The sequence below is a fragment of the Camellia sinensis genome, chromosome 6, assembly GCF_055761805.1.
Source record: "Camellia sinensis isolate YWXY chromosome 6, ASM5576180v1, whole genome shotgun sequence".
NCBI lineage: Eukaryota > Viridiplantae > Streptophyta > Magnoliopsida > Ericales > Theaceae > Camellia > Camellia sinensis.
Genome location: NC_138966.1, coordinates 179,762,957 through 179,770,981, shown reverse-complemented (window position 1 = coordinate 179,770,981; position 8,025 = coordinate 179,762,957). Strand labels below are relative to the sequence as shown.

The 8,025-nt window shown below is 32.8% G+C and overlaps 1 pseudogene across 1 annotated transcript; it reads right to left on the bottom strand.

Annotated features, from left to right (window-relative positions):
• Positions 1–639: 639 nt before the first annotated feature.
• Positions 640–3,333, bottom strand: LOC114295358 (probably inactive leucine-rich repeat receptor-like protein kinase At5g48380 pseudogene; annotated as a pseudogene). The gene is made up of 3 exons (XR_014333935.1): positions 2,187–3,333; positions 1,899–1,954; positions 640–1,741 (listed from the first exon to the last, which is right to left on the bottom strand). The product of XR_014333935.1 is annotated as a probably inactive leucine-rich repeat receptor-like protein kinase At5g48380 pseudogene (transcript).
• Between the last annotated feature and the right edge of the window lie 4,692 nt (positions 3,334–8,025).

Here is an 8,025-nt window from a genome sequence, read left to right as displayed (position 1 = left end):
ATCAAACATGTGTCAATTTTTAAATGATGTAGAATAGTGATCTCAACAAAATTGAAATGATCAAATACACATTGATTTTCAAAATACATACTTTGTTGTATTTTGATTATCAAAATATGCTCTTTGCAACATTTCGATCTCTAATATTTTAAATTAATTCAGTTATTTATTTATTTTTTTCTGAAGTTCTGAAAATACCTCAGCTCCCCTAATTAATTCAGGGCCCATTTGGTAATTTAATTTTTTAGCTAAAATAATTTTTAAAAAAACATAAACAAATAAAAAAGAATAAAAAAGTCTAGACAATACTAAAAAAAAAGTTAAACAACTTAGTAATTCACAATTTTTTATACAACTACAAAAGTCACACATTAATTTTTAACCTAATAAAGAATAATAATAAATAAAAACCACTAAAAAGTCAATATCTAAATGCGGCCTTTGATAGCAGAGTGTTACTAGGACCATTTAAATTCATATTGTGTAATTTGGGAACCAAATCAACAAAAGGGAAAAAAAAATTCAATTCAATACTTCAGTGCAACGAAACATATATTTTGGAGGAGAATAATATGGCTAATATGAGTTTTACGGCCAGCCAATGATTCCTTCACACGTAATTATCATAAGTTGTCATCCTAATAATAATGATAATATTGCATTAAAAATTTAGTAAATCAAAACAAGGTTTCCCATCGAATTAGGCTTGTTCAGCCTATTTCGTTTACCCTATTATTTCAATATCTCCCTCACTAGCACTGGCAGTAGCAATTTCTGTTTCTTTCCACATCTCAGAATTGTCCACAATGCCATGTTTCTCCCCAGTGGCCCTCATTGTTTGATACACTTCCAGCATTGTTGGCCTCCGCTCTGGCACTGGCTGAACACATTTGCATGCAATATTGATGAACTCAAAGATCTCACCATCGAATCCCAACCCGATCAGAGAGTCATCAACTACATCTTGCAGACTAAAAGAGGTACTTACAAGATTGATGATCCATTCAACCAAATTGTTATCAGAATTTGCAGAAGCTTCAGCAATGGTTGCCATACGATGTTCCTTCCTTGTAAGTAGCTCAAGAAGCACAATTCCAAAGCTATATACATCCTTCTTATCAAAACCCAGCTCCAACAAATCGAAACCCAACTCCAACAATTCCTCATTCGTGAAAGTACTCCCACCCAAAGCAACATCGTTCGAGTTCATGAACTTTGCCTCCCCAAAATTAGAGATCTTGGGCTCAAAATTCTTATCTAGTAGTACACAATTTGAGCTTATGTTCTGATTGAATACCCGGAATTTTCTGTCGTGGTGGTGAAGCCATGCCAATCCTCTTGCTAACCCAACAGCAATTTTAACCCTCATAGGCCATTTCATGGTCTTGAGCTCGCATTCCGGAGGGTGTAGCCAATCATAGAGGTTACCATTTGGCATATATTTGTAAACCAACAGTTTTTCCTTTCCTTCATAACAGAAACCAAACAGAGGTACTAAATTAATGTGTCCCAATCTACCTAGAGTCATTACCTCGGACATAAAGTGTCCTTCAGAGAATTGTGGGTCGAAGAACCTCTTGATGGCAAGGAATGAACTATTTGGGAAAACTGCCTTGTACATTGTCCCGGTCTTTCCCAACCCGATGATGTTGTCTTCTCTAAAATTGTCAGTAGCATTCACGAGTTCTGTGAAGCTTATTCTAGTAACTAATTTCTCTAATTTAGAAATCTGTGAACCAAATTATAGTATCAACTACGAGGGAAAACAAAAAGTAATTGGCTGAATAGTCTGAAAATGAGTCCAAAAAGAAAGAACAGAGACTCTAATGTGGATATGCAAACAATAAAAATATATTAATCCAGTGTTTGAAATTGAGTCTAGAAAAAGATGCTCTCACCCTGTTTATAAAACAATATGTTATAGACAAACACTGTTTGTTACCATAATAGGAGGCTATATATTATACCTATTCAAATTATAATTAAGAACATAAGATATATAGCAGCTTTGGTATGTTGTAATTGCATTTGCTTTTCTTACACCACTTGAAAATGAGAAAGAGCAAAAATTCTAATAAGAGGGATAACTGACATCAAACAAGGAACAACTGAACATGGAGGGAGGAAAAGATGCAAAATGTATGTTCAACCTTGAAGAGAGAGAGAGAGAGAGAGAGATGTTCAACATTGGCTTTGTTGAACCACCTCTTGGTTTCTTTTCTTCTTCTTGCTACTCATAATCTTCTTCAATAGTGGATCGATGGGCAAATAAAACATAGTCAGAGCAAAAACTATAACAGTAGAAACCGAACAACCAACCGCGAAGCCATTTAGGTAGAAAGCATGATCGTAAGCATCAGGAGCCTTGCAGCGCTTCAAAGGACCCCCACAAAGTCCTTTATTATTTGCATAGCTCTCAGCTGTAACAGAGGTGCTACCAAAATCTGGCACCGGCCCCGACAAGAGATTGTTAGCAACACTAAAGGACTTGATGCGAAGCAACAAGCCAAGCTCATGTGGGATTTGTCCAGTGAGCCGATTGTCATCAAGTATTAGGATATTGAGATACCTAAGACTTGCAATACTGGGCGGAATTTCACCACTGAAACTGTTGGCCGAAAGATCGAGAGATACAACATATGGGAGGAATCGCCAGATATCATAAGGGATGGTTCCGACAAGTTTGTTCCCTGAAAGATCTATAGTTTGTAAAGAGGTGCAGTTCGAGATCCCTCGAGGAAATTGACCCTGGAGTCCCCCGTCCCGGAGTTGGATACTTATCGCCCTGTTCTCTTTATCGTTCCAACAGGAGATTCCGGTAAAATCACAGATGTAGACTTCACTACTGTTGCGGAAATTCCATGAAGAGCCTAAGTAATTGTAAGGATCTTCCAAGGAATCCTTTATTGATTTCAAGCAATAAATATCACTCTCTTCAGTCTTAATTCCATCGGATAATACCATGAGAAAGTTGCTCATTAGTGACAACCAAACAATGGTTTTGAGGACAGTAAGGACTGTTGAATTGAAAGCCATTTGCATGAAAACCGACACACTACTTGTACAGAGAAAGCAATTTATAGAATCTCTTGGAAAGTAGAAAGACGAAGAAAGGCAAAAAATCAACTCTCTGGGTTGGAACTATGAATTAAGTAATGATTTGGGTGAAAAAAAGCCTCAGAGACAAGAGACGAATACCAACGAGCCTCTGCCGACCGCTCTCCCACGCAAAATTTTATAGAATCTCTTGGAAAGTAGAAAGACGAAGAAAGGCAAAAAAACAACTCTCTGGGTTGGAACTATGAATTAAGTAATGATTTGGGTGAAAAAAAGCCTCAGAGACGAGACGAATACCAACAAGCCTCTGCCGACCGCTCACCCACGCAAAATTTTTAAAAAAAGTCCTCACATGTTTCATGAAAACTGTCATAAAAGCTGTCATGAAAATCATTTGCACCGTTAAATCTTGAGACACATACCTGATCTAACGGTGCAGATAGTTTTCATGACAGTTTTCATGAAAATTCTTCATGAAACCTAGCATTTCCCTTTAAAAAATGATCATGGTTTTCATTTTCACAATTTACTTTTCAAAAAAATTTATTTTTTTATTTGTTATATTTTTTTTTGTTTTTGCTCATTTGTTTAATATTTTAAATATTTTTTTTTAAATTTTTAGACATACGAATACACTTTAAAAATATAATATTTGTAATAAAAAAACTTTAAAAAAATTTACTAAATACAAAAAAAAAAATACAATATATTTTTCATATTTTTGTATATTTATTAATTTTTTAAATATATATTTAAATAAGGTACATTTAAAAAAATATAAAAATTACTTAAAATTTTAAAAATATTCACTAAAAATAAAAAGATATGAAAAATTAAAAACTTGACTTTTCAAAAATTGAATTCCGAGCCAAACACATTGAATAATTACAAAAGTCACATGTTTTCATAAAAAAATTATCTGTGTTTGGTATAACATTCTAATCAGGACTCCATACTCATATTTGAGTGTGGTGTTTAGATATAACTTTCAAAAATTAATTTCATACTCACTTTTGCAAAATCGTTTTAGGCGTGGTTTTAAATTTTGAAATTTGGCCAATTCGATCGTCTTCTCGAACGTTCGGCCAGTCGAGCAGAACAGTGCACTTTTCTTTTTTGGGGGGGGGGAATTGGGACCTTTTATTTTTTATATTTTAAATAAAAATATTTTTAGAATTTTTTAAAATTTTTTATGAGCTTTCAATAGAATTTTGAATTGTATATTTGGTTATGAGTTGTAAAATTTTTAATCAAATATCATATGTCACATCAAAAATTTCAAATTCAATTTAAAACTCTTTTCAAAACTTATAACTAAACAAATTTTTTACATTCAAATTATAATTTTAAAACTCACAAACAAAACAAAAAATTTTATTGTCAAATTATAATCCTAAAACTCTATCAAAGGCTTCCATATGTTGGTATGTCTTCTCTTTTGTTTATTTTGTTGGTATGTCTCATCTTACAATGTGTCAAAGTCAAAGGCCTCTTTTGATACTTGACTTTTAATCAAGTTTGTGCGTTTGTAGAAACAATTAAAAATTAACTTTTTTTGTATTCAAAGATATTTTAGGAGTTGGTTTTCATCTATTGGTGAAATTATAATTCTATCTCTAATGAGTCAAAATGTATTACATGAGTGAAATTATAAATATTTTAAATTAAGTAGGGATAATTTAGTTATTTTATTGTGATTTGACATCATAAATAAATATTAATTAAAAAATTCAAAAATAACTTTTTCTCAACTTCGCAAATCATTTTTCTAAAAAAATTAAAAACTTAATTAAAAGCCAAAAAAACTATTACTTTTTACCATCCTCTCAAAACATCCCAAAGTGGAGGAGCTTTGTTTCGTAAACTTGGGAAGCTAGGAAGAACATCGCTGTCTCGTGGCCTCAAAAAACCCTTTTGGTTCAAACCAAAATATTTGGAGAGAAACTTGAATAGTAAAAAAAAAATTATGTATGAAATTAAATAAAATATAAATATATTTTATTATTTTTTTTTTATTTTTTAAAATTTCTCTCCAAATTCTTAAATCAAATACAACCTTATTATTTTCAACTTCGAGAGAATTTAAACCATTCACGACACTCATTACATGTTCTTTTTTAATAATTTGAATTGTTCATTTTATAAAATTATATCATGAAAAAAATTAAATATTCGATAATTATAACATTTTAGAGAGAATTGCACAAAAATGACACAAAATAATTACAATGTCATAGAAATACAAGTTATTCATACATTAAACTGTGCAACTAATTGTTGTACTTCCACCTCTATGCAATTATTTTCGATTTATACTATTTTTTTTGCAATTCTCCTTTCATTTTATCGCGTTTGTCTTCAAAAAATAAATAATTTATTTTTAAAAATATATTTATTATAGCGATCCCGGGTTTACCCTTGTTGTACAGTGATCCGGACATGTGTCCGTGGATGTTGGTAGTTGTTTATTATCATGTTTGTATCCTCTTTACTTTGTATATTGAGTTATAGGATGTGTTGGGCAGGTTTGTTACAGGTTGGTTGTGTTCGGGAGCCTAGTGTTGCTGCCCAGAATTTTGGACCTTCGCTCGAGCGAGGAGTTGGTCGCTCGAGCGAGAGTGGGGTTCGTGTTTGGTGGGTCGAGCCAGAGTGGCTCGCTCGAGCGAGCGGTTGCACCTGGTTCTGGACCTGAGAGCTGTCTTTCTTGGCTCGAGCGAGCTTCCTTCGCTCGAGCGGTCTAGGTTTTTCTTCGCTCGATCGAGAACTTCTTGGCTCGAGCGAGAGTCTTCTGTGTCTGGTCGCTCGAGTGACCAAGCCTTCGCTCGAGCGAGCGTGTTTTATATCAGCGGACAGTAGCGATTTTAAACATCACTTTTTCACTTCATTCTTCTTTCAAACCCTTGATCCGACACATTCTCTCTCTACACTTGTATTCTCTCTAAGATTTGATCTCCCTAGAGTGTGAATCTAGCCTAGGGCCTTTGTTAAAAAGATAGAGGGTGTTGAGAGCTTCGATTTAATCTGAAAAAGTTTGGATTTGGAGCAAGTTGATCTTCGAGTCTTCATCTCCTTTTTGGCTAAAACTTCAAGGTAGGGATATCCTACTCCTCTCTATGGGTTTTGTCTTTAAATTTTGGCATTTTGATATGATGGGGTTGGTTTGGTAATTTTGTGAAAGTTTGGGGCTTTTGTGCAATTTTACAAAAGTTGGGGTTTTAATTCATAATAAACCTAGATGCATGTTTGGCATAGAAAAATGGAATGATTGTTGAATCATTGATGAAAATGGGACCTAAGGGTTGAAATGTTAATTATGGGAATTGACCTAATTACATTGTTTAATTAATTGGGATAATTAATTAGGAAGAATAAAGAAATGAAATGTTGATTGAATATCCATTGTGCATTTATTTTCTGTTTAGAAATAACTGCTTTGGGCTATCGGTGGAGGATAGTCGTGATTGTTGTAGACAATGCATGATGATTAGGCAAACTGAAAACTAATCAATGAAATGTGTCATGGAACTTGACGGTTGATAGAATACATTAACTGTATGTATTGGGTGATGTATATAGAACCATTGTGTTTGTATACGTTATGTGTAGAGGAGGAGATAGGGGATGTACTCCGCGGTTTAGGGGAAGATAGGGGATGTACCTCTAAACCGGATAGTGTTGGGAGAAGATAGGGGATGAACTCCGTAGATACAGCTCATATGCTTGTCTAGAGAAGTGAAGATAGAGCTTATATGCTTATCTTTGTGAAGTGTGGATATAGCTTATATGCTTATCTGTGGATATTGTGGTTATACATATCTGTGTAGAATGTGGATATAGCTCATATGCTTATCTGTGAATGTGGATATTGTTTTTATACATATCTGTTGAAATGATGATAGAGCTAGCATGCTTATCTGTTGAAAAAGGGAAAATGAAAGGTAACTTGGACTCGTAAGTTGTATGACATAAATGTGTAATTTATGTGAATGTATCTGTGTTAGCCATCTATCAATTGCTAATATTTTAGTCATTGTTCATGGTTGGTTTAGTGTATTTCTACTGGGCTGTGGCTCACCCTATATGGGAATATCATTTTCAGGTGTAGGTAGCATGCCACCTCCAAGGACATAGCTGGGAGGCTAGTGGCGGACATACTTTTGTCGCTTAACTTTTGATGTATTACATGTAACTTCAAGCCTAGGGCTTAATGTGTAAACGAGTTAGTACTCTTTTGTTGTAACCAAGTGTTAACTTGGAAAGCTGCAAGCCCGTAGGGCATTTTGTTTTGATGTTAACATGTAATACTTATGTAATGGAACTCTAATGAATAAAAGAATGTGGTTAGTTTATATGTAAATGCATGTCTTATCTGATGGGTTTAATGTTGTTATTTTGAGGGCGTTACATTTATTATCTATTTTTTTTAATAAACAAATGTGGTAAAATAAAAATATTATGTCTATTAAATCGACTTAATTTTTTTCATAGATGACATACATTAATAGTCCTACAAAACATACGGTTCAAATACTTGAATTGAGTTCCACGAGTCCCTCGAATTCTCTTAAATTCATATTTGAATTTTTTTTTAAAAAAACTCAACCCATTTGTATCATTTTATTTATCATTTTGCATGACAAATTTATGTGTATTTAATTAATAAAATTTTAAAAAAAAATTTCCTAACATTTTAAAGTTTAGTTTAATTTTTATTTTTCAAATCCTTCTACCCTATAAGAATCTAAAAAATAATTTTTTTAATAAAAATATTAATAAATAAAATAAAATACCTTTTTTTTCCCATTTAGTAGATTTTTTTCAAAATTATTTATTTATTTATTTATTTATTTATTTAGGGCCTTCTAGACATAAAAGTAAAAAGTTTTTTTGGATTTTTCTTTTTTTTTTAAAAAAAAGAAAAGAAAAGTTAACCGAAAAAAAATTCAACAAAATCATTACCAGAAAGGC